This window comes from Dipodomys merriami, unplaced genomic scaffold (genome assembly GCF_024711535.1).
Source record: "Dipodomys merriami isolate MVZ:Mamm:240054 unplaced genomic scaffold, mDipMer1.0.p SCAF_784, whole genome shotgun sequence".
Lineage (NCBI taxonomy): Eukaryota > Metazoa > Chordata > Mammalia > Rodentia > Heteromyidae > Dipodomys > Dipodomys merriami.
The window spans coordinates 7,543-33,584 of NW_027206384.1; the positions used below are offsets into that span (position 1 = coordinate 7,543).

Consider the following 26,042-nt stretch of genomic DNA (forward strand, 5'->3'; position numbering starts at 1 on the left):
AAATTTTTAAACTTTTTTGAAATTCCTTTATCAGAATCGCGAATTCACCAATCCTAATTCCAAATTTACCATAAAAACAGTTAATATGTTTTTTCCTGATATGCTGTCCATGAATCTATCATTTTCCAGTGGATTCGTTATGCATGTATATGATCATATGAGCGGATGTTGAGCAAAATGAACTCCAAGCTATGGAAACAGAGTTATTTATTAGCAGTTGTGGTTTCTAATGTACAATGTGATTTCTATTTTCTTTGGGATTTTCCTCTATGGTTTATCCCTTGCTGTATTTGATTTTGGTACCCTGTCAATTGTGCATACATTTACCTTAATTAGGGAAGGGAACAGGAACAACAAAATGGCGAGACAGAGGACAAAGGGCAAACCAATGCAATAGCAATACTCACAAGACAATAAGTTGGAAATGTACATTACAACTTGTGAGGCGTATTGGGGTGAAGTAAAACTGAGAGAAAAATGAGAGAGGGGGTAACAAGTTTGAAAAGTTGTGTATTCACTAGCTTACAATTGCTGTAACCCCACTGAACATCACTTTGACATTAAAATTAAATTTAAAAAATAAGCTGCATGAAATAAAATTTCACTGTATTGGTATAGTAAATATTATTATTTATGTAGTAACTTTTAAAAAATCAGTACTATTTGACATCTAATTTGAATTAATTACCCATTTTTAATCACAGGGCCAGCCACTTGAATGTTGTCCAACTAGACAATATTTTCACAATATACTTGCCAATATTTGGAAAAAAAATAAATTTAGTACTTTCTCATACTAAAACAGAAAACACGTTAATTTTACAGAAACCCAGAAGTTTTAAAAGTAAATAAGTTGTTAAGAGGACAGAATATATGTGGTCTTCAACATTCCTCTGACTAATAACTACTCATTTTGAAATAATGAACATTCCATACCTGAGAGATTCAAAATAGTATTTTTTTGCATGTTATGAAATCCTGCTATAGGTACATTTTCCAATGGGGTGTTACAGATAGAGAAATCAACAGAAAAATTGCCACATTCTGGTATAGTATAAAACTTTGAAACATCAGTTATAATTAATTCTTCAAGAGTAAGCAATTGTTTATCAGAATTAAGCTATTACTTCTATGACCATCAATCCCAAGGTTTATGCAATAAAGTCATCCTAGACCAACGGTTTCCAACTTGTAGGGTGCACCTCGAAATTCCCTTAATTCACGTCATGAATAGCTTATCTCCATTGTGAAAAAATACTACACCTCTGCTAATGTGATGCCCTACGTGTTCTGGAAAAAGCACCACAAAAAACTGGGTTGCATCATTTTTCCTCCACTGGTATTCTTGCAAATATTATTTATATTTATACTTTTATAACTATCATAGATAAACAGGATTCTAATATCAGAAGATTACATTTCAAAGCCCACCTAGGCAGGAAGGTTCCCTAGATTCTTATCTCCAATAAACTTCTCAGCAAAAGCCAGACACAAGTGGTAGTGATGTTGAAGTGGTAGGGCACAAGCCTTGAGCATAAACAGCCTCAGAGACCGTGTCCAGGCCCAGATTTCAACTCCTAGGACAAACCAATAAAACAAAAACAAAAACAAACCCCAAACCTAGCATTTTTCTCATTGTATACAGAGACATGTAATTAAGGAAATTGCTTCCTGTATTACATACAGGTAGAAGAAAGAAATCACATAATTATTCTCTTCATACAATGTGATACCAAAGCCTCAAAAAATTGCTCTTTTTCTAAATTTATAAATTAATATCATCCATTGTTGGCAACTCTGTCTACATTATTCACATCATTTTATAAATAAACTGTTTGAAATATCTATTAACAGAGTTCTAAATATAGATCCCTTGAAAGTATATTCTAGGCAAATAGAATGCAGGAAACATTTGTAAATTTGTCAATTAAACCCTCTACTTAAAATGAATTTTGTAGTATCCTATAGAATATGAAATTACAAACAAAACCAAAATATATATTTTAAATCTAAACTTTAATTTAGCAAGATCTATAAAGTCCTACATTAGACGAAGTTTGCTATATCGCTAGGCTTAAGCTTTTGTAATCCTTCATCCTTTCCTTGGAATCTAACAGAATGAAGATTACTTACTTTTTCAAATTTTGGATGGAAATCATGAGCCATTTTGCATCTAGGAGTGTTCTGTAATGAAGAGAGCATTTAAAAGCACAACTGAGGATTATATATGAGTTGCATTTCAATAGGAAACGACTTCTCAACACATAATGACAAAATTAGCCCAAACTACCAATTGCGTATTTCTTTCTTGTTTCGTTTCTTTTATTGAGACAAAATTATACTGCCTGGTCCAGCGAAGGTATCACTATGTAATTCCAGTTTCTAATGTCCTGTCAGTCTGAGTGCTAGAATTCTAGGCTTGTATCACATTGACCCGCCATATTTTCTTGGTTTATTTAATCTAGATACAGACTAGCAATTCTGAACTTCTCCAGTCATATCATCCACTAGACTGCTCAGACTGCTCATGTACTATTTTAAAAGGTGTTCTAACATTTCACAGAGGATATGATCATTTTCAGATACACCTGTGGGGTCTCTGACTCATTCCTCCATGGATCCGATCCCTTTCATAATGATTACTTGACTCTCTTACTGTCTCCGGTCCCTATCTATGTAATTTTCTTAAACTTTTTTGAAGAAAATTCACTTGAGAACTTTCTAACATTAAAAATTATCACTTGATTCTAGTCTTACTGAGGACATATTATCTATTGTTTCCTAACTTTTCTACATATTCTGAGAATTGCTTCATTTTTATATTTGTGTGTGCACATATAAGTGCCTCTGTGTTTATGTGTATGTTTGTACGTATGTATGCAAAAGCCTCAAGCTCTTATTCAGCCATCTTGCTCATGACTGGTATTCCATCACTTGAGCCATTCTTCTAATACAGCTTTTGGCTCATTAAATATAAATAGTATCTCAAAGACTGTTCTGCCCAGGCTGGATACTAACCTGAGCTGAATAGCAGAGGGACAGAGCCCAGGACCAGAGTTCAAGTGCCAAGACAACTACCAACAAAAAATATATAAGTAAAGGAAAGAAAACAAATGTGATCTTATCCACCAGTTCATGGCTCGTATAATCCCTGCTCTCTCAAGATGGACTTTTTTTCCAGTTAAGTCCATGCTCTTATATCTGACTTGCATTGTAAACAGAATTATTCTTCCATTCTACTTTCTACAAATTTGCGTGATTAACAAGCGTGATTTAGAAAGAGAGTGGCCTCATACTTCGTGTTCCACGTAGGAGTAATGATTTCCCTATATCACTTTCATAAGTCTACATACTAGACTTGGCTTTATTGTTTCAATATTGTCTTATTTGTACAGTCTTCTATAGCGTAATGAACCCTTAAACTTAAACACAGAACTTCTCTTTTTCCTATTATTGCTATTGATTCCCCTACTGTTAACTCATGTACACTTGGGAAATAATGTGCAGCACATACACTCATTAAAAAAATGATCAGAGAACCTTCTCCCCATTTAAAATTCGCCTTAATTTACAGAGGACTTACAAAGTTTGAACTCAATATACTCATGGATAATGTATTTATAAGCAATATAAATGTTATTTTCTCTTTACCAAGTTGTCTCTGAAACACGTGTTACCTCAGGTCCAAAGGTGTCCTTGTGTTATTTCGGTGAAGCTAGAAAACATTCATTATACCTCAAGCATCACCATCGATTGTTCCTGGAAGTAACTGTTACTGGATGTGGAAACTGATCCTAGGAGGTGAATGGAATACAGAGGATTGACAAAGTTCAAGTTAACTTGTGATTTCCTTTTTACTGTATGAGAAAAGCACAAAGATGGCGACAAGGCAGTAGGGAAATACCAAAGCTCTCCCCAACCAAAAAGAGAGTTTGAGTTCCAATGCTTAATCTCCCTAAGAGACCGACAACAACAAAAAGACAAACACTCAGAGAAAAACAGGAGGTGGAAAATAATAAAAAGACAGAGAGGAAAATAAGAATTTCAGAACAGAGAAAAGCGAAGACCCCTCCCCCAACATTCACTGGCCACAAGGCAGCTTGCCAAGCCATGGCCAGCCGGCCCGGAGGGGGCTGCTGGAGTCACAGAGACACAGGGGGCTGCCTGCAGATCACCCGTGCAGAAGCTTCCTGAGGTACCAGTTCACAGACCCTCTGATCACCACAAATAGAGAAACCTACCAGCTGGGAGTCTCCACGATGATCCCACCCCCACCCCTCACTCTCCATCCAAGCAAAGAAGCTCCATCCCACCAAAGCTGCCTGGCACCAGCAGTGCAACAAAGGGAGCTGTCTGCAGATAGCACAGAAGCCACCTGAGGTACTGGTGTCAGACCCGCTGATTGCGATGACCCAGTGGGGGCCACCGGGGTCCCAGAGACACAGAGGGTTGCCTGCAGATCACTCATGCAGAAGATGCCTGAGGTACCGATGTCAGACCCGCCGATTGGGACAACCTGGCAGGGGCTGCCAGGGTCCCAGAGACACAGGGAGCTGCATGCACATAACTCGAGCAGAAGCCGCCTGAGTGTGGACACTGTGGATCCGACAGCTTCGAAAGAAGCAGAGACAAAAGAGCCACCACCGCCCAGCCTAGCCCGCAACCACCCCAACTGAACTCAGATTGTAACAACGACTGACAACCTACACCACACTGAAACAACTAGCTCCAGGGTGAATACCCCAAAGGGGACAGTGTATCCCTCAAGGAGACCAGAGCTGAAGGGAATCCCCAGGCCCTGACCCAGACTCCCTACCCCAACACCCTGACCACAGGACCCAATAAAATTGGGAACTGTTCGACAGCTCCACTGGCCCTTGGAGCACATTCTGCTGGCCAGGCTAGAGCAAGATCACCACTGGAAGGGAGCTTAAACACCCAAGCCAGGAACAGCACCCCTGGGTCAAGACAATCAACTGTAGAAGAAATGTAAACTGTGTACCCCAGGCTGCATAAACTAGGTGGTATACACAGCAGCACAGGCCTAACCAGCATGCACCAGGTGGGGGGCCAGAACCAGGCCTGGCAATCCGGTACCTGAACAACACAACCAATACCTCCCAACTGAGCATATGCCTCAGCAGAGGGATGAAAAACAGGGAACTGCACCCCTTGGGAAGCACACCTGTGACAACAAAAGACCTGGAGACTCAGCACAAGAGAAGCCAAAACCCCACCAAAACCCAACTCATATACTCTAGGCTGGGATTGGGCAACACAGGCCACCAGCACCTGATAGTAGGCAGGAGCTCAGGCTGGTAAGGTGGCTCAGCATTAGAGTGATAGTCTTGGGCGCATGAGACCCTGGATCCGATTCCTCAGCATCACATGAGCAGAAAAGGTCAGAAGTGGTGCTGTGGTACAAATGGTAGGGTGCCAGCCTTGAGATGAAGTGCTGAAGGACAGCAACCAAACCTATAGTTCAAGCCCACAACCGGCCCCCCAAAAAACCAACCAACCAAACAAACAAAAACATCAGGAGCCCATAGCCGAATCCAGCATCTGGGAGAGTGCATCCAGAGCATCCGATCTTGCCAAGAGCACACGTAGGAACAAACAGAAGCAGTCTAGGGTGCTCATCCCTTCCAAAGGTGGGAATTGCCAGCGATCTAAAGCAGAGAGCTGAGAATCCTATGTAGGTCAGACCCTATGGAGGTACCTATGGAGGTACGCCCCCAACAGAACCCAGACCAGGTACAGACTCTATCTACCAATGCAGAATCAGCAACCAAGCAAAGACAGACACACCAAAATAAAATTGCAGATTAGTCTCCAATAATCCTTGAACCCCATGAGAAAATCACCGAGAAAAATTACAAGGTTTATCACTACCCAGGATAGCAAGCTATCCTCAATAGCCAGCAGCCACGCAGGGAGAGCCCCAGTGGGAGCAAAACAGGAATTTAAGAAAAAAACTACATCCAAGGTATGCTGGAGGCTATGACTCAAGAAATAAAGCGAGAAATAGACCAGTAATTGAAAGAGCACAAGGATGAGCTATCAAAAGACATACAAGATCTCAAACAGGAGTTGCATGCAAAAATAGAGGCTGCACAAACCTCAGTAAGAAGTGAGATAAATGCCAAATTATAGGTAGTACATACCTCATTAAGAGGTGAGATCAATAGTTTGAGAACCAACATCGAATCCATAAAGGAATCCATTTCCTCCATACAAACCACAATAGAAGCCACGATCAGCAGAGTGAATGAAATGGAATGTAGAGTGTCAGATACAGAAAACAGAATACACCAACTGGAACAAAAAGTGACAGATATGGAAAAATCACTCAAATTAAGCAAAAGGGAAATTCAAGAGAAAGAAAATAATGCCAAGAAATTTAACCTTCATATAATTGGAGTGGACGAAGGTGAGGAATTTCAGAGCAAGGGAATGCAACACCTATTCAACAAGATTATTGGTGAAAAATGTCCCCACCTCAAAAAAGAACATCTTACCTACATAACAGAAGCATATAGAACACCCAACAAGCAAGATCCCAGGAGAAACATTTCTAGACACATTATAGTAAAAATGATAGATCTGAATAATAAGGAAACAATCTTTCATGCAGCAAAAATGAAGAAGGAGCTATACAACAATGGGGAAAAAATTAGAATCATTGCAGATCTCTCCACACAAACACTGAATGCAAGAAAGGCCTGGGAAAGTACCATACGAGCCCTGAATGCCAATAACTGCCAACCCATACTGATATACCTGGCAAAGCTAGCATTCAAATTCGCTGGAGAACTGAAAATTTTTAATAGCAAAGAAAAACTAAATGAAAACATAAACATTAAGCCAGGATTACAAAGAATACTAAGAGTGGAGACACAACCTGAAGAAAGAAACCAGGAACTGGGACCTGCACCCAGACAGGCATTAATCAGTCTAACTGAGCAAGCACAGGAGGAAAGAAAAGAAGAAAAACTCAGGAAAACAGGGAATGACAGGTACAACAATGCATCTCTTTATACTTTCTCTTAATATTAATGGGCTTAATTCACCACTCAAAAGAAAAAGAACTGCAGACTGGATCAGAAAACATGACCCATCGATCTGTTGCCTTCAGGAGACCCACTTCTCAGCCAAACATACAAACAAATTCAGAGTAAAGGGTTGGAAAAGGATCTACCTATTAAATGCCCCCAGGAAGAAAGCAGGTGTAGCTATCCTGATATATGACAAAATAGACTTTTCCTTAAAATCAGTTCAGAAAGATAAGGACGGACACTCCATATTAATACCGAGAACAATCCAAGAGGAGGTATTACCATCATCAACTTATATGCCCCAAATATTGGTGCACACAGATATGTTAAACAAATACTCTCAAACTTACAGAATAAAATAGATCCCAATACGATAATACTAGGAGACTTTAACACACCAATCTCACCAAAGGACAGGTCTACCAACCAGAGGATTTGCAAAGAAGCTACTGAATTAATTGAGGCCGTACTTCAAGCAGAATTAACTGACATCTACCGAGTATTTCACCCTAAAACAACACAGTACACATTCTTCTCAGCAGCTCATGGAACTTTCTCCAAAATAGACCATATCATAGTTCATGCAAGGAACTTAAGCAAATACAACGGGATCAAAATAATACCCTGTATCCTATCAGACCACATTGAAATCAAGCTAGTTCTCAATAACAAAGCATACTGCAGAAATTTCTCTAATACATGGAAATTGAACAGTACACTCCTTAGCAATGCCTGGGTAATGGAAGAGATCAGAGAAGAAATAAAACATTTCCTACAACTCAATGAAAACACTTCACAAAGAAACTTGTGGGACAGAGCAAAAGCAGCCCTGAGAGGCAAATTTATTGCCCTCAGTGCCCACATCAAGAGAATGGAGACAGACCAAGTAAATAATCTCATGTTGCAATTAAAACAGCTAGAAATACAAGAAAAAATAGAACCTAAAGTTAATATACGGAGCCAGATAACCAAATTAAGAGCAGAGCTTAACCAATTACAAAATCAGAAAATTATAGCCAAAATTAACCAAACAAAAAGCTGGTTCTTTGAAAAATAAACAAAATTGATGGACCGTTGGCAAGATTAATTAAAACAAGAAGAGAGCAAACCTATATTAACAGGATTAAGGATTCCACGGGAAAAATCACAATACGTAACCAAGATATCCAAACAATCCTAACAGACTACTTTCAAAAGTTATAATCCCTAAAGGAAGAAAACCTGGCAGAAATGGAAGCATTTTTAGAGAAATACAAGTTGCCCAAACTGAGCAAAGAAGAAATAAACCAGTTAAATAAGCCAATATCCTACAACAAATACAGGAAGCTATCAAAAGTCTTCCAACAAAAGAAGCCCAGGGCCAGATGGATTCACAGCAGAATTCTATAAGACCTTTAAAGAAGAACTAATACCCATACTCCTCAAGCTCTTCAGAGAAACAGAGAAGGAGGGAGCTGTCCCAAACTCATCCCCAAACCAGGCAAAGACCCAAACAAAAAGAGAATTACAGGCCAATTTCCTTGATGAACACAGATGCAAAGACCCTTAAGATTCTAGATAACAGAATCCAGAAACACATAAAAAAAACATACACTATGACCAGGTAGGCTTCATCCCAGACATGCATGGATGGTTTAACATATGTAAGTCAATAAATGTAATCCAACACATCAACAGAGCCAAGGTAAAGAATCACATGATTATCGCCACAGATGCAGAAAATGCCTTTCGTAAAATTCAACATTCATTCATGCTAAAAGCTCGGGAGAAAATAGGAATAGGAGAAACATTTCTTAAAACAATAAAAGCCATTTATGACGGACCAATACCCAATATTATACTTAATGTGGAAAAGCTACAACCAATTCTCCTAAAATCAGGAACAAGACAAGGATGCCCACTGTCTCCACTCCTATTCAATATAGTCCTGGAACCCTTAGCCAGGGCAATAAGGCAAGAAAAATACATTAAAGGGTTCAGCATAGGGAAAGAAGTTAAACTATCCCTTTTTGCAGACGACATGATACTATACCTTCAGGATCCCAAAAACTCCATCCCCAAAATCTTAGAAAACATAAATCACTTCTGCAAAGTAGCAGGATAAAAATCAAACCCACAAAAATCAGTTGCCTTCCTGTACACTGACAATGTACAAGAAGAGAGGGAAGTAAAGGGAGCAATCCCATTCACAATAACCGCCCAAAAAATAAAATATTTAGGAATTAATCTAACCAAAGATGTAAAAGAACTATTTAATGAAAACTATAAAAAGTTAAAGAACAAAATTGCAGAAGACACTAGGAAATAGAAAGACCTCCCATGCTCTTGGAAAGGCAGACAATATAGTGAAAATGGCAATACTGCTCAAATTAATATACAAATTCAATGCAATTCCTATTAAAATCCCAATGATGTACATCTCTGAAATACAGGAAACAGTCCAAAAATTCATATGGAACCACAAAATACCTAGAATAGCCAAAACAATTCTAGGGAATAAAGACAACAAGGGAGGGATGTCCATGCTTTACTTCAAACTCTACTATAGAGCCATAATAACAAAGACAGCATAGTACTGGCACAAAAACAGACCCAAAGATCAATAGAATAGAAGATCCAGAAATAAATCCACATGCCTATAGTCAGTTGACATTTGACAAAGGAACAAAAGACATACAATGGAAGAAACACAGCCTTTTGAACCATTGGAGCTGGGAAAACTGGGTGGCCACATGCAGAAAACTAAAAGTGGACCCCAGCCTATCACCATGCACCAACATCAACTCAAAATAGATTAAAGACCTTAACATTAATCCTGAATCTCTAAAACCACTGCAGGACACTGCAGAGACACTTGAACTAATAGGCACAGGAAGGACTTTCCTGAACAGAGTCCCAGGGACACAAAAAATTGGAGAGAGACTCGACAAATGGGACTACCTTAAAATAAAAAGCTTCTGCACAGCTAAATCTATCGCAACCAAGCTAGAAAGACAACCAACTAATTGGGAAAAAATATTTACCAGCAACATATCAGTCAAGGGGCTAACATCCATTATATACAGGGAAACTAATCCCTCCCAAGCCTAACAAACCAATTACTAAATGGGCAAGGGAACTACAGAGAGACTTCTCAGATGAAGAAATAAAAATGGCAAAGAAGCACATGAGGAAATGTTCATCATCCCTGGTGCTGAAGGAAATGCAAATAAAGACAATGCTGAGATACCACCTTACCCCAGTCAGAATGTCTCACATCCACAAATCAGCCAACAACAAATGCTGGAGGGGATGTGGAGGAAGAGGAACCCTATACACTGCTGGTGGGAATGTACACTTATATAACCACTTTGGAAAGCAGTCTGGAAGGTCCTTAGAAAACTAAAATTGAACCTCCCTTACGACGCAGTCATACCACTTCTAGGCATCTACCCTGAACAACAGGAACCAATATACAAGGACACGTGCACCTCCATGTTCATTGCAGCACTGATCTCAATAGCTAGGATATGGAAACCACCCAGATGACCCATCACAGATGAATGGATCCAAAAATTGTGGTATCTATAAACAAAGCAATATTATGCAGCCATTAGAAAATGAAAAATAATGACATTTGGAGGGAAATGGATGGAGCTAGAAGGAATCATGTTGAGCGAGGTAAGCCAAGAGCATAGAGACAAACGGTATATGGTCTCCCTGATAAGTTGATGCGAAATTCAAAATGTTAGTTGGTACAACAAAATTAACAGGACTTAAGAAACAAAGAACTCCCACTCATCTGGTCGAACCACTACTAAAAATCCCGATGCTGCTGATCATATGTATGGTGTATAGTGTACACTGTTATATATTATAGACTGTGATAGACAATTCGCTCCAGGAAAGTTAAAATGAAATTGTGATTTTAAATGAGCATCAATAGTCCACTATATGGTGAAATTATGTAATCACTTAACCACAATTTAAAAAAAAAAGAACTTCAGGGAACCTAGGGAGTGAAGGGATGGTAGGGGGAAAACAATGCAAAGGGTAACAATACTCAATATGAAGTGTACTCATTACCTTGCTCATCTAACTGTAACCTCTGTATAGTATCTTTACAATAAAAAATAAAAAAAGAAATGAATCCAAAGGCTTGAAGGAAACTCTTTCCCTGACTTTTTCTAGTGTGTTTGACTCATACATGACTTTTCTGTAAATTCTAGTTGAGAGTATTACAGAAAGTAATAATTTACCGGGAAGTTCCTGGAAGATGGTGGAGGAGAAGCGAGAAGCTGAAGGCTAAACAAGCTCTCACATAGAAAGCAGATTTAGAGTTCCAGTGAACAGTCCTAAGCCAGAGAATCACACCAAGTTTGCCATCAGAGGACAAAGAGTTAGGCCAGAGAGGGAAAATCCAGGCAAAAAGACAGATCAGAGCACTTGCCAGGAGATGCCACTGCTGCAGAAGCTGTGGCAGCGGCAGCCGTACCCACCATACCTGAAACAGAGAGGCTGGGACGAAGGAGCCAGACGCGGTGGGCAAGCAGATTCTACTCAACACCAGCAAGAACTGACAAAGAGCAGACATCGTCATCCTGTAGTTCGCATACCAGAGATGACCCAGGGACCAAGACACTGCATGAGTAGAGGCCTAATATCCTCACTCCTTCTCAGCAAGCAGAGGAGGGAAGGCCACCCCCCCCCCCCAGTACTGGAGATATCCATCTTGGATACTGACAAAGCTTGGTGGAGCTGCTAGCTTCAACTCAGGCATTGGAAGAAAACTAGAGACTTTTAGCAGGTCACAAGAACCTAAAGTGACCTGCCAGACTCAACTCCAACCAGAGAAAAGTCACCCAGCACAGGTGCCAGCCCAAGGAATGGCTTTCTTCACTGGATAATTGGAGCCAGAGGCTGCCCCTCCCTTTAGCAGCCTTGACAATCAATTGAAATTTAGTAAACATAAACCCTGAGAGTGGCTACCGGCTGGGCTCTGTGAGTTTCTCACAAACTAACCCCTGGGAAAAGCTACTATTTGCTGAAAGGCCTCAACCCTACACAGAACCTAGCCTCATCACAGCATCTCCAAACTTGAGGAAAAAGCCATCTCCCTCTTTTGTGACACTCAAGCAGATCTCCCTCCCATTGGACAAGCCTGGGAAGAAGATCACAAAATCCTGGGTTAAGCAGAGCATTTTTCTGCCTGTTAAAAAAACTGACTTAAGAAACCAACCAAGCCATAGGAAATTCAAACACCACAAGCAGACCAAAGAATGCAAAAAGAGGTTGGCTACGGAAACAAGGGAGATACAGGATTTTCCCCACCCCTCCCAAAGAAAATAAAAAAAAAAATTTCAATTTTTTTGCACCTTTTATAAAAATTTTTTTTCCTCCTTCATAGCAGAGCTCACAACAATTCTTCTCCAACTCTTCAATGAAATTGAAAGAGAAAGTTCACTACCAAACACATTTTATGAAGACATCATAACATTCATCCCAAAACCAGACAGGGACTCAACAAAGAAAGAGTACTAAAGACCCATTTCTTTGATGAATATTGATGCAAAACTTCTCAACAAAATTTTGGCCAATCAAATTCAACAATTCATCCAAAAAATCATACACCACGATCAAACAAGATTCATTTCAGGGATGCAAAGCTGGTTCAATACACGCAAATCAATTAATATTATTCATTACAACAGGAGCAAGGATAAGAACCACATGGTTATCTCAATAGATGCAGAAAAAGCATTCGAGAAGATGCAACACCAATTATGATGAAGATTTTGGAAAAATGAGGAATCCATGGAACATTCCTCAATACAATACAGGCTGTATATGACAAACCTAGAGCCAGCATTATACTTCATGGTGAAAAACTGAAGCCATTTCCTCTTAACTCAGGAACAAGACAAGGATGTCCACTCTATCCACTTCTCTTCAATCTAGTATATTAGAATGCCTAGCTACAGCAATAAGAAAAGATGTAAACATAAAGGGGATCCAAATGGGGAAAGAAGAAGGAAAACTCTCCCTCATTGCAGATGACATGATCATGTATTTAAAGAATCCCATAGACTCCACTCCCAAATTACTCAAGCTGATTCAAAACTTTGGCAAAGTAGCAAGGTATAAAATTCATGCCCAAAAATCAATGGCTTTTCTGTATGCCAACAATTAGAATGTGTGGCTGAAATTAGGAAAGCAACTCCATTTGTAATAGCTCCCCCCAAAAATGAAATACCTAGGAATTAACATAACCAAAGAAGTGAAGGACCACTATGATGAAAACTTTAAAATCTTGAAAAAGGAAATCAAAACAGAACTTAGAAAATGGCAAAACCTCCCATGCTCCTGGATGGAAAGATTAACATCGTGAAAATGGCAATACTTCCCAAGGCTATTTACAAATTCAATGCCATACCTATCAAAATTCCAAACGTCATTCTTCAAGGATATAGAAGAGGCAATCGAAAAATTCATATGGAAAAATAAAAGTCCCTGAATAGCAAAAACGCTCCTCAATGGTAAGAATGCTGCTGGAGGAATATCAATACCAAATTTCAAACTCTACTATAAAGCCATAGTAATCAAAACAGCTTGGTACTGGCACAAGAACAGACCTCAGGACCAATGGAATAGAACTGAAAACCCAGAAATGAACCTACAGACCTATAGCCATCTAATATTCGATAAGGGAGCTAAAACAATAGAATGGAACAAAGACAGCCTCTTCAATAAATGTTGCTGGCAAAATTAGTTAACTACTTGTAGAAAACTAAACCTAGATCCTTATAAAACACCTTGCAACAGAATCAAGTCCAAATGGATCAGAGACCTTGAAGTCAAAGCAGAATCTCTTAAAATATTACAGGATGGAATAGGAGAAACCCTAGGTCTCCTTGGCGCAGGCCGAAATTTTCTTAATAAAAACATGGAAAAACAAGAAATCAAAGAAAGGTTGGACAAATGGGATTGCATGAAGTTGCACAGCTTCTGCATGACAAAGGACATAGCTAGCAATATCAATAGAAAGCCCACGTATTCGGAGATCTTCACTACCCATAAAACGGACAAGGGTGTTATTCTAAAATATACTTGGAACCCAAAAAATTAAATCCCCCAACAACAAATCCTCAAAGAGGCAAATGCCCTATAAATAAGTGGGCCAAAGGTTTAAAGAGAAACTTCTCTGAAGAAGAAAGAAGGATGTCCAATAGACACATGAAGAAATGCTCAACCTCTCTAGCCATAAAAGAAATGCAAATCAAAACAACATTGAGATACCATCTCAACCCAGTTAGAATGGCAAAAATCAAGAACTGTAAAAACAACAGATGCTCAGGGGATGTGGACAGAAGGGAACCTTACTTCATTTTTGGTGGGAGTGTAAACTTGTTCAACCATTTTGGAAAGCAATATGGATGTTTCTCAAAAGAATTCACATAGAGCTCCCCTATGACCCATCAATCCTACTTTTGGGCATTTACCCAAATATTTACAAACACGACCACACTAAAGCTACCACACAACTTTGTTTATTGCAGCATTATTTATCATAGCCAAGTTATGGAACCAACCCAGATGCCGCTCAGTAGATGAATGGATCAAGAAAATGTGGTATATATACAAAATGGAATTCTATGCCTCCATCAGAAAGAATGACATTGCCCCATTTGTTAGGAAATGAAAAGTCTTGGAAAAATTTATATTAGGTGAAGTAAGCCAAGCCCAAATTAACATAGATCTCATGGTTTCCCTTATTTGCAATATCAAGTATATGTATGAGTCAAGCAGAAAAGGTCAGATAATTGATGTTAGGAAAATGAACCCTTAGATATGTATTTAAATGTTTTTTTCCTTTAATGCATTCGTTTCTAAGGCATTTATAAGATTATTAACCGTTGATTTGTATGTCCTTGCCACACAGTATAACCCCAACTTTCACTATATTTGATGTCGGTATAGTTTGTGGAGGAGAAAGTGAAAAACAAGTTGTTTAAGGATACAGGTGGTCTCATTTTAACAATGAGAAGTACAAGCTGTCATATCGAAAACGAACTTTACTATTTTGTTTGCGTGGGGAGGATTGGATGAAGGGGGCGAGGGGAGGCTGGGAAGGGATGTGAAGGGTAAAGAAAAGAAGAGAGTGCAATGGTTGATAAGAAATGTACTCATTGTCTTGCCCATGTAATTGTAACCCCTCTGTACAGTATGTTCCCGGACCCCATTTTTTCTAAATCTTTTTTAAATTTTTATTATTACCTTTTTTCAAAAAAAAAGTTTTCTAGTAAATTTTTTTCTGTTATAATTTTTATTTTAGCTGTATGTATGTGTGTGCGCGCGTTTTTCTTTCATTCTTTCTTTCTATTTTTTTAAATTACCTTTTGTTTTTGTTTAGCTCTACTGAACTTCTGATCTTTTTTCTTTCTTTCTTATCCTTTTCACATTTTCTTCTCCTTGGTTCTTCTTTATGTTACTTAATTGTTGTTCTGCACATCCTCAGACAAACCTGTAGTGGATTATTAGGCCTTATCACCCATTGTGTACACACTTAATCCACAAATTTATTACTCAATTCAAAACCTCTTAGACTTAAGTTCCTTAATAGCAATACTACTTCTTTATACCTATATAATATTTTAAGTAAGTTTATATTTAAATTTTTCACATCTCCTTTATTTCCCTCCCCTTCTCTCATATTCATGTTTTTCTCTTAATAGATTGTTTCTGTTTCTGCATAATATATTTAATTTTTACTGTTCTATTTTTTCTGTTCTCTTTTTTCCTTTCTCTTTCTTCTTTTTCTCTCTCTGTACTTTCATCCTATCCAGCCTATTTCCTGCTTTGAGATTAGGACTTAAGTTAACTCACCCTGTGCCTTCCCACATCACTCTATTCCTATTTTTTACCCACATCTCTCCCTAAACCTAATAATTTCTAGCTTACCAAATTCTTTTTGCGGTTTGTAGCCCATTAATATATAGTTGTTTGATGTTGAATAGATGTATCTGTTGAACTAGATTGTATCTGCAGACTATTGACTGTGCAAATAGGGACTTTGGTTGATGCTTGTCTTAAGTTAGTGTTCCAGCACAAAACTGGTGTTATTTTCATCCCAAATGGGCAGAATAGGCAGAAAACCACAAGAAAAATGGCAAGTCCGGGTATCTCCACTCCCACTCATGATAACCAGGGACAGAACAGATAATGAATAATCCAGAGGAGAGTTACCAAATAGCTCTACAAACACTGCTGGCAAACATAATTAATGAAAATATTGAAAACATACAAAGGACTCTGTATGAATGTGATAGGGAGAGACAGGAGGCAAACAAAAGGTAAATGGAGACAAACAAAAGGTCAATGCAAGAAAAGATTGAAAACACACAAAAGACTCTGTATAAGCGTGATAGGGAGAGAGAGGAGGCAATCCAAAGGTTTATACAGGAAAATCATGAGCATGAGGAAGCTACACAAAAACTGATACAAAATTTGCGTGAGCAGCTTGAGCATACTCAAAGAAAAAGGCAGGAATGGCGTGAACAGGATGAGAACACTCAAAGAAAACTACAGGAATGGCAAGAACGTGAGGAAACCAATCCAAGAGTAATACAGGAATTGAGAGGGCAGGATGAAAATACACAAAGATCATTGAAAGCGTTCATGGGATCCATTAACAAAGAGCTGAAGAAAGTCAGGAAGACCACAAAGGGAATGCTGAATGGAATACAACAGAATGAATGGGAGTCCTAGGAACCAATAACCAGTCAACTAAGTGATTTGAAAATAAACACAGAACACCAAACTAAGGAAGAAGTTCATACAAGATCTAAAAAAAAATTTCAACAAAGAATTTGAAGCCATCAAATCTGACCAATTAGAAGGAAAAGAAATACAAAACGAAGTAGAAATTCTTGACAGCAGTTTAGACCATGCAGAAGATCGAATCTCGGGATTGAAGACAGCCTAGATATTACAGAGAAAGAGCATACAACCATCCAAGACAAGTCCAAGAAATATGGTAGATCTATCCAACACTTGGAAGACACCATCAGAAGGCCTAATCTAAGGATAATGGGTGTAGAGGAGCACCTAGAAAGAGAAGTTAATGGTCTAGGAAATTTGTTTAACAGGATCCTAGCAGAGCACTTCCCAAACATGGAAAAAGATAGGGCTCTTCAGTTACAAGAAGCTTTTAGAACCCCAAATAGACAAGACCAGAATAGTACATCCCACTGTCACATTATAATCCACACAGGATCAACTCAGAACAAGGAAAAGATTCTTAAAGCTGTCAAGGAGAAATGATTAATCACCTATAAAGGGAAAGCAATTAGAATCATCTCAGATTTCTCAGCAGAGAAAATAAAAGCAAAAAGAGCGTGGAATGATGTATGCCATGCCCTAAAAACAAACAACTATCAACCAAGAATACTGTACCCAGCTAAAATCTCCTTCATAACTGAAGGCCAAATAAAAAACTTCCATAGCAAAGAAAAATTGAAAGAATAACTTTCCACCGAACCAGCCCTACAAAAAATTCTTAAAGATGTCCTACACATAGAAAACCAACAAGACCACAGTTAAGGCCAAGAAACTGCACCCAAAATGAGAATCCAAGAACCATAGAAAGAACCCAGTTTTCGCAGAACCCAAGAAGGTGGATAACATGGCAGGAACTTCCAAGTAACTCTCAGTCCTATCTCTCAACATTAACGGACTTCACTCTCCAATTAAGCGACATAGACTGTAAAATTGGATTTAAAAAATAAGATCCTTCTATCTGCTGCCTGCAGGAGTCATATCTTGCCATAAAAACAAACACATTTTTAATGTTAAAGGATGGAACAAAATCTACCAAGCAAACAGACCCCATAAACAGACAGAGTTGCAAACCTTAGAGCAGATAAAATAGACTTCAAATTAAAATTAGTGAGAAGAGATAAAGAAGGTGTCTACATACTAATTAAGGGATCTCTCCTTCAGGTGGATATTATAATTCTAAATATTTATTCGCCAAACAAAGCATCACACAAATTTATCCAAAGAAACATTACATTCCCTAAAATCCCACAGAGATCCAAAGACATTAATTGTTGGGGATTTTAAAACACCACATTCCCCACTAGATGAATCAACTCGGTAAAAACTCAACAAAGAAACCACAGATCTAAACAGCTGCATAGATCAACTAGATTTAACAGACATCTACCGAAGCATCAGAATACACGGTTTTCTCAGCAACACATTAAACATTTTCTAAAATAGACCACATTTTAGGCCACAAAGAAAACTGGTCCAAACTCAGAAACATTGAAGTTATTCCTTGCATTCTCTCTGACCACAAGGGAATAAAATTAGAACTCAACACCAAAAGCCACCAAAGAAATTCCTGTAACAAATGGCTGCTCAACAACACTCGGCTGAATCACGAGTGGGTCATAGAAGAGATAAGGAAGGAAATTCAAATGTTCATGCTATTCAAAAAAAATGAGCACACAAATTACCAGCTCCTCTAGGACAGAGCAAAGGCAGAACTCAGAGGCAAGTTTATAGCTCTGAGTTCCTACATAAACAAATTGAAGAGATCTGAAACTAACAATTCAATGAGACATCTGTACGTCCTTGAAAAAGAGCAGCCAGATAAATGCCAATCCAACAGACAGAAAGAATTAATTAAAATTAAATCAAAATTAAATGAATTAGAATCCAAAAAAACTATAGAATAAATCAACAAAACAAAGAGTTGGTTCTTAGAAAAAATTAACAAAATTGAGAGACCCTTAGCAAATCTTATCAGAAAAAGAAGAGAACACACCCAAATAAATAAACTCAGAGATTAGAATGGAAACATCACCACAGAAACCACCAAGATTTAGAATACTATAAGGGAAAACTTCTCAAAATTTTATGCTAATAAGTTTGAGAACTTGGCAGAAATGGCTCTTTTCCTAGCAATTATTGACATGCCAAATCTAAATCAAGATGAATCAAACCATCCTAACAGGCCCATATCAAGCACTGAAATTGAAACAGCAATAAGAGACTTCCAAGCTAAGGAAAGTCCAGGACCAGAGGGTTTTAGAGCAGAATTATACAAGGCCTTCAAAGCAGAGCTCACACTAATACTCCTCCAAACTTCAATGAAATTGAAAGAGAAAGTTCACTACTGAACACATTCTATGAAGCCATCATAACCCTCATCCCAAAACCAGGCAGGGACTCATCAAAGAAAGAGCACTAAAGACCCATTTCTTTGATGAACATTGATTCAAAACTTCTCAACAAAATTTTGGTCAATCGACTTCAAGAATTCATCCAAAAAATTATATAACTCCTTCAAGCAGGATTTATTTCAGGGATGCAAAAGTGGTTCAATATACGCAAATCAATTAATATTATTCATCACATCAACAGGAGGAAGGATAAGAACCACATGGTTATCTCAATAGATGCAGAAAAAGCATTCGAGAAGATCCAACACCCCTTTATAATGAAGATTTGGAACAATTAGGAATCATGGAACATTCCTCAATACAATAAAGGCTGTATATGACAAACCTACAGCCAGCATTATACTTCATGGTGAAAAACTGAAGCCATTTCCTCTCAACTCAGGAACAAGACAAGGATGTCCACTCTCTCCACTTCTCTTCAATCTAGTATATTAGAATGCATAGCTACAGCAATAAGACAAGATAGAGACATAAAGGGAATCTAAATAGGGAAAGAAGAAATAAAACTCTCCCTCTTTGCAGATTGCATGATCTTGTATTTAAAGAATCCCATAGACTCCACTCCCAAATTACTCAAGCTGATTCAAAACTTTGGCAATGTAGCAAGGTAAAAAATTAACCCCCCAAAATCAATGGCTTTCCTGTATGCCAACAATGAGAAAAGTGTGGCTGAAATTAAGAAAGCAACTCCATTTATAATAGCCCCACAAAAAATAAAATACCTATGAATTAACATAACCAAAGTAGTGTAGGACCGCTATGATGAAAACTTTAAAAACTTGAAAACAGAAATCAAACAGAACCTAGAAAATGGCATAAACTTTCATGCCCTTGGATTGGAAAGCTTAACATCATGAAAATGGCAAAACTTCCCAAGGCTCTCTACAAATTTAATGAGATACCTCTCAAAATTCCACCCTCATTCTTCAAGGATATAGAAGAGGCAATTCAAAAATTCATATGGAACAATAAAAGACCCCGAATAGCAAAAACGCCACTCAACGGTAAGAATGCTGCTGGAGGAATATCAATACCAAATTTCAAACTCTACTATAAAGCCATAGTAATCAAAACAGCTTGGTACTGGCATAAGAACAGACCTCAGCACTAATGGAATAGAACTGAAAACCCAGAAATGAACCTACAGACCTATAGCCATCTAATCTTTGATAAGGAGCTAAAAAAATAGAATGGAAGAAAGACAGCCTCTTCAGTAAATGGTGCTGGCAATATTGGTTAACTACTTGTAGAAAACTAAAGCTAGAACCTTATATATCACCCTGCACCAGAATCAACTTCCAATGGATTAAAGACCTCGGAGTCAAAGCAGACACTCTGAAAACATTACATGATGGAATAGGAGAAAACCTAGGTCTCCTTGGTCCAGGCAGAAATTTTCTTAATAGAGACCAAGAATCACAAGAAACCAAAGAAAGGTTGGACAAATGGGATTGCATGAAGTTTCAGAGCTTCTGCATGGCAAAGGACATAGTTAGCAATATCAATAGAAAGCCCACGTATTGGGAGAAGATCTTCACTAGCCATAAAACGGCCAAGGATCTCTTATCTAAAATATACTTGCAACTCAAAAAATTAAGTCTGCCAACAACCAATCCTCAAAGAAACATCTGCCATATGATTAAGTAGGCGAAAGACTTAAAGAGAAACTTTTCTGAAGAAGAAAAAAAGATGGTCAGTAACCTCATGAAGAAATGCTCAACCTCCCTAGCCATAAAAGAAATGCAAATCAAAACAACATTGAGATACCACCTCACCCCTGTTAGAATGGCTATAATCAAGAACTCTAATAACAAGAGATGCTGGAGGGGATGTGGACAGATGGGAACCTTACTTTATTTTTTCTGGGAGTGAAAACTTGTTCAACCACTTTGGAAAGCAGTATGGAAGTTCCTTAATAAACTCCACATAAAGCTCCCCTATGACCCAACAATCCCACTTTTGGGCATTTACCCAAATATTTACAAACAAGACCACACTAAAGCCACCAGCACAACTTTGTTTATTGCAGCTTTATTTACTATAGCTAAGATATGGAACCAACCCAGTTGCCCTTAAATAGATGAAAGGATCAAGAACATGTTGAATATATACAAAATGGAATTCTATGCCTCTATCAGAAAGAATGACATTGCCCCATTTGGTAGGAAATGGAAAGTCTTGAAAACAATTATGTTAAGTGAAGTAAGCCAACCCCAAAGAAACCTAAGTCCCATGGTTTCCATTATTTGCAATATCTAGTATATGTACGAGTCAAGCAGAAAAGGTTAGATAATGTGAAGTTAGGAAAATGAAACATCAGATATGTATTTAAATGTTTTTTTTCTTTCATGCATTTGTTTCTAACGCATTTATAAGATTATTTCTTTGTTGCTTTGTATGTCCCTCCCCCACAGTATAAATCCTGCTTTCACTGTATTTGATGTCGGTATAATTTGTGGAGGTGAAAGGGAAAAAAGTCGTTTAAATAAGGATACAGGTGGACCCAATTCAACAATGAGAAATACAATTTGTCATGTCGAAAACGAACTTTACAACTTTGATTCGGGAGCGGGGAGGATTAGGTGGGGGTTGGGGGGAGACTGGGAAGTGATAGGAAGGGGAACAAAGGAGGAGGCTACAATGCTTGATAAGAAATGTAGTCATTATCTTGCCCAAGTAATTTTAACCCCTCTGTACAATATTTTCACCACAAAAAATAAATTAAAAAAAGAAATAATGTGCCATTTGAAGGCCAGCATAGAACAAAAGGAAATAACGTTGTTTTAAACATGTTCTACTCCAGGGACTGGCAAGGCGGCTCAGTGGTCGAGAGCTTGCCTTGCATGCACGAGGCCCGGGTTCGATTCCTCAGCACCACGTAAGCAAAAATAAGCCAGAAGTGGTGCTGTGGCTCAATTGTTAGAGGGCTAGCCTTGAGTTGAAGAGCTGAGGGACAGTGCCCAGGCCCAGAATTCAGGCCCATGACTCAAACCCCCCCCCAAAAAAAAAAGTTCTACTGCAAAGAAACAAAGACATGGAGGTTTCAAAGTCTTATCGATGTATATTTCACCCCTGAGATGTTTATCTTCTTGCAGGAGTCATTTATCAATTCCTTTAATTAAGTTCTGAGTTCTCCAGAGCAAGAAGGATTTCAAAGAAGCATCCAGTGAGTATAATCGGGAAAAAGAGCCTCTTCTCAGATCAGTACTTCTTTAAGAGGGTTCCAATGAAATATGGGGTTTTTTTATTTGCTTGTTTGCTAAGTGTGTGTTGGTTCTCTGGCTTGAACCCAGAGGCTGGACCCTGTCCGTGAACAGTTTTCTTTCCTGCCCACCAGCCCCCAAATCTAGTATTCTACTGCTTGAACCAAAACTCCACTTCTGGCTTTTTGCTGTGTAATTACAGATAAGAGTTTGACAGACTCTCTTGCCTGGGTTGGCTTTGAAGTAAGATAATAAGAAAGCCAAGTGACATCAACTGTATAGACTTCTCTTTCCAACGTGAAATATTAGATGAAGTTTATTTTAAAGCTAATATTTGACAATTTTTTTCTTTTTTTATTGTGAGCATACCGTTCAGAGGAGTTACAATTACATTGGCAAGATAACAAGTACATCTCTAATCAAGCATTGTTTCCTCCTCTTTTTTTCCCCATCCCATCCCTTCCCATACTACCCCCTCCCCCCTCCTGGTCCTCCCTCCCCCCCACCAAAGTTGTAAAGTTCTTTTTTCGACGTTAGAACTTGTACATCTCATTGTTTCAATGGGTCCACCTGTATCCCTAGTTAAATGATTTGTTTTTAGAGAATATGTCCAGCAAATAATCCATAACATTACTCAGCAAAATTAGGTGCACTGAATAATTTTGGAATTATTTGTATTGCTTGGGAAGATTATTGATCTTTTCGTTCCTTTTGCGGAAAGTTAAAAGTCATATTTCACCTTTTTTATTGGTTGTGGCGCTTAAACTCTGATCCTGGGCGCTGTCTCTCAGCTCTTTAGTTCAACTTGAGTGCACTACCACTTTAGTTACAGCACCACTTCTGGGTTTCTGGTGGTAAACTGAAGATTAGTATCTCATGGACTTTACTGATCAGGCTTATTTGAACCACAATCCTCTGGTTTCAACGTCCTGAGTGTCTAGGATTACAGGTGAAAACAAGAAGCACCTGGCAGATATTTGCATTTATGTGCACTGAATAAAACTATGTTGACAATGAATGGAAATTTTAACCAAATGATGACATTGCAGCTTTTCAGAAAAATTGACATAGCAATAAATATGTCCTCTATTTCCATTTTGTTACATTAATGACTCATGAGCTATGGGACCCTTACATTAGCATCCTCTGACATCTGTATAGGTCAATTTAGTATCAGATAATGTTCATAGAGAAATATAGAAAGACTGTGATTTTTAGAAAGCAAAGGAGATCACCTATGAAACAACAGCATAGAAGGAGATACATTTTATCACACAGAGATTAAGAACTAGCCTAAGAGATTTAGAATGCTATAGACAATGAGGTAAAGCCTAGTTGACAACAAGTTCTTCAATAACCAAAAATGGTTCTCTAGAACAGTTTCTGGTATACCTTAGTTACTATCATTTATTCCTTACATCTGCAGTTATTCTTTATCTTCTGTCACAACACTTAATTACCCTCTGCCTTTTTGGTGCCATAACTGACCAAAAGGTTTCAAAATCACACTTAGACTACCCTTCTCTTTGTGATTAGCAGTGACGATACCAAATGCTGGAATCGTTGAATTTCCAGAATTAATCTTCACCTGACATCTAAGCACATTCGTGGCTTTAATAGCTATGACTTAATGAACAAAACTTTTTTTCAACACAGTTTCCTAATATAAGTACATGAATTAGGGACTATTGCCAAGTGTCAATATGGAAGGAGCAATTATATATTACAAGTATGGGTTCTTTATTTTGCATTTACTAACTAAATGTTTTTGTTTTTGTTTTTGTTTTGCCAGTCCAGGGGCTTAAACTCAGGGATAGGGAATTATTCCTGAGGTTTTTTCTTCTTTTTTTTTTGCTCAAAGCTAGCACTCTACCACTTGAGGCACAGCACCACTTCCAGAATTTTTCTTTTTATGTGTTACTGAGGAATTGAACCCAGGGTTTCATGCATGATAGGCAATCACTGTACCATGAAGCCCCATTTCCAGAGCCCTAAATGACTTTCTTAAGATGGCATTACATTTTTATTCAGTAACTATGTATCATAATTTTGGCCAGGTGCTAGAAATGATGTGGAAAGCAACACAATACAATAAATCCAGTAAGGCTGGATGGATAATGAAGAACTGTCATGGTCTAGCCAGGGCACAGAGGGGCTTATCTCATGGAGCTGTTTCAACAGGCTGAGCAAGACAGCACCTGAACTACAGCCCACCTCCAGAATGAGAGGGCAACCTTGGGTTCTAGCCACATGTGGATGCCGAACCCCCTCTTCCAGCACCCATTCAACCATTTCTTGTGAAAGAGGGAGAGAAAAAAGTCACAATTACAATTAAGAAGGTTGCTGGTGGCTTAGAACTCTAATCCTAACTACACAGGAAGCTGAGATACAAGAATCATGGTTCATAGCCAGCCCCGGCAGGAACGTCTGTGAGACTCTTATATCCAAAAAAACACCAGAAAACCAGAAATGGTGCTGTGGGATTAAGTGGGAGAGTGCTAGCCTTTTGCTGAGGAGCTCGGGAACAGTGCCCAGACCCAGAGTTCAAGCCCCACGACTGACAAGAAGTGGACTTCCTACCACCAGAAGTCTACTGAATAACAACCATTGTCTTAGGGAGCATCGTAGCAAAGTTAGGCTGAGCTTCCTGTGAAGTTGAAGTCCTAAGTAGGTCACCAGGCTTCTGTGTGCCTCGGTTTCCCCAGCTGCAAAACTCCACAGAATGAAGGATCCCCTTCCATATGGGGATAGGTTAATGATGAAAGAGAGCCATGTTTTGTTTCATAATCCCACATCTGTTGCATGATTAATAAAAGACCTCATCTGAGCCCTTTCCAGGTATCTTCTTGTCATTTGCTCACAGAACTGCAGAGAACCTTATCTGTAGGCTGCTCCCTCTGTGCCTAGCCATGTTCCACAGATCCCTCTGTATAAATCCCTTGTTTCCTAACAACTGTCCTGTGAGGAAAATGAGGTCTGGTGGTTGCGGCCCTACCCAGAGCTTTACCTATGGTCAAGAATCGGCTGCTGTGGAATAAAAGTTGGGGATAAGCCATCTAAATTGATGACTGCGCATGTTGCGACCTGTCTACCAACCCAACTACAGAGGACCAGGCCTGGAAGAGCATACCTGTCACAGATAGGAGAACCTCGATCCAGCCCAGCCAGACCATATATTGAGTCTCTGTTTTAGAAATGCCCAAGACAGAAAGTTGGTTCCTCAGAGCCAGGGAGAGGAAACAAGCAGGGGTCATGGTGCCTCCAAGGGTGTTCTGACCTCAGCAGGGGTGGTTTGGGGGCGGCCACTCACCTGTGCTGCTGGGAGAAGCTGCTGGAGGCTGCTCCAGGTGGGGCCAGCAGTGATGGCAGTGGTTTTGTGGACAAATGGGCCCAAAGTAGAGAACCAGGTCCAGGGATCAGGTTGGGGCTTTAATCGGGCTGGCAGTGAGACATTGCCTGATATTTGAAATCTCAAAACTTGGGAAAGGGGGAAAGCAGCTGGGGCACCGGCAGGCTTCTCAATTTCCTACTATACTCCGAAGTCGCCTTGAGTCTCT

At 38.9% G+C, this 26,042-nt stretch overlaps 1 long non-coding RNA gene across 1 annotated transcript; it reads right to left on the minus strand.

The window, feature by feature from the left end:
* Window positions 1-2,159: 2,159 nt before the first annotated feature.
* LOC138818863 (uncharacterized) lies at window positions 2,160-26,042 on the minus strand. Its single transcript, XR_011369243.1, has 3 exons — window positions 25,796-26,042; window positions 3,678-3,794; window positions 2,160-2,184 (listed from the first exon to the last, which is right to left on the minus strand). It is a non-coding gene; the product is annotated as an uncharacterized lncRNA (long non-coding RNA).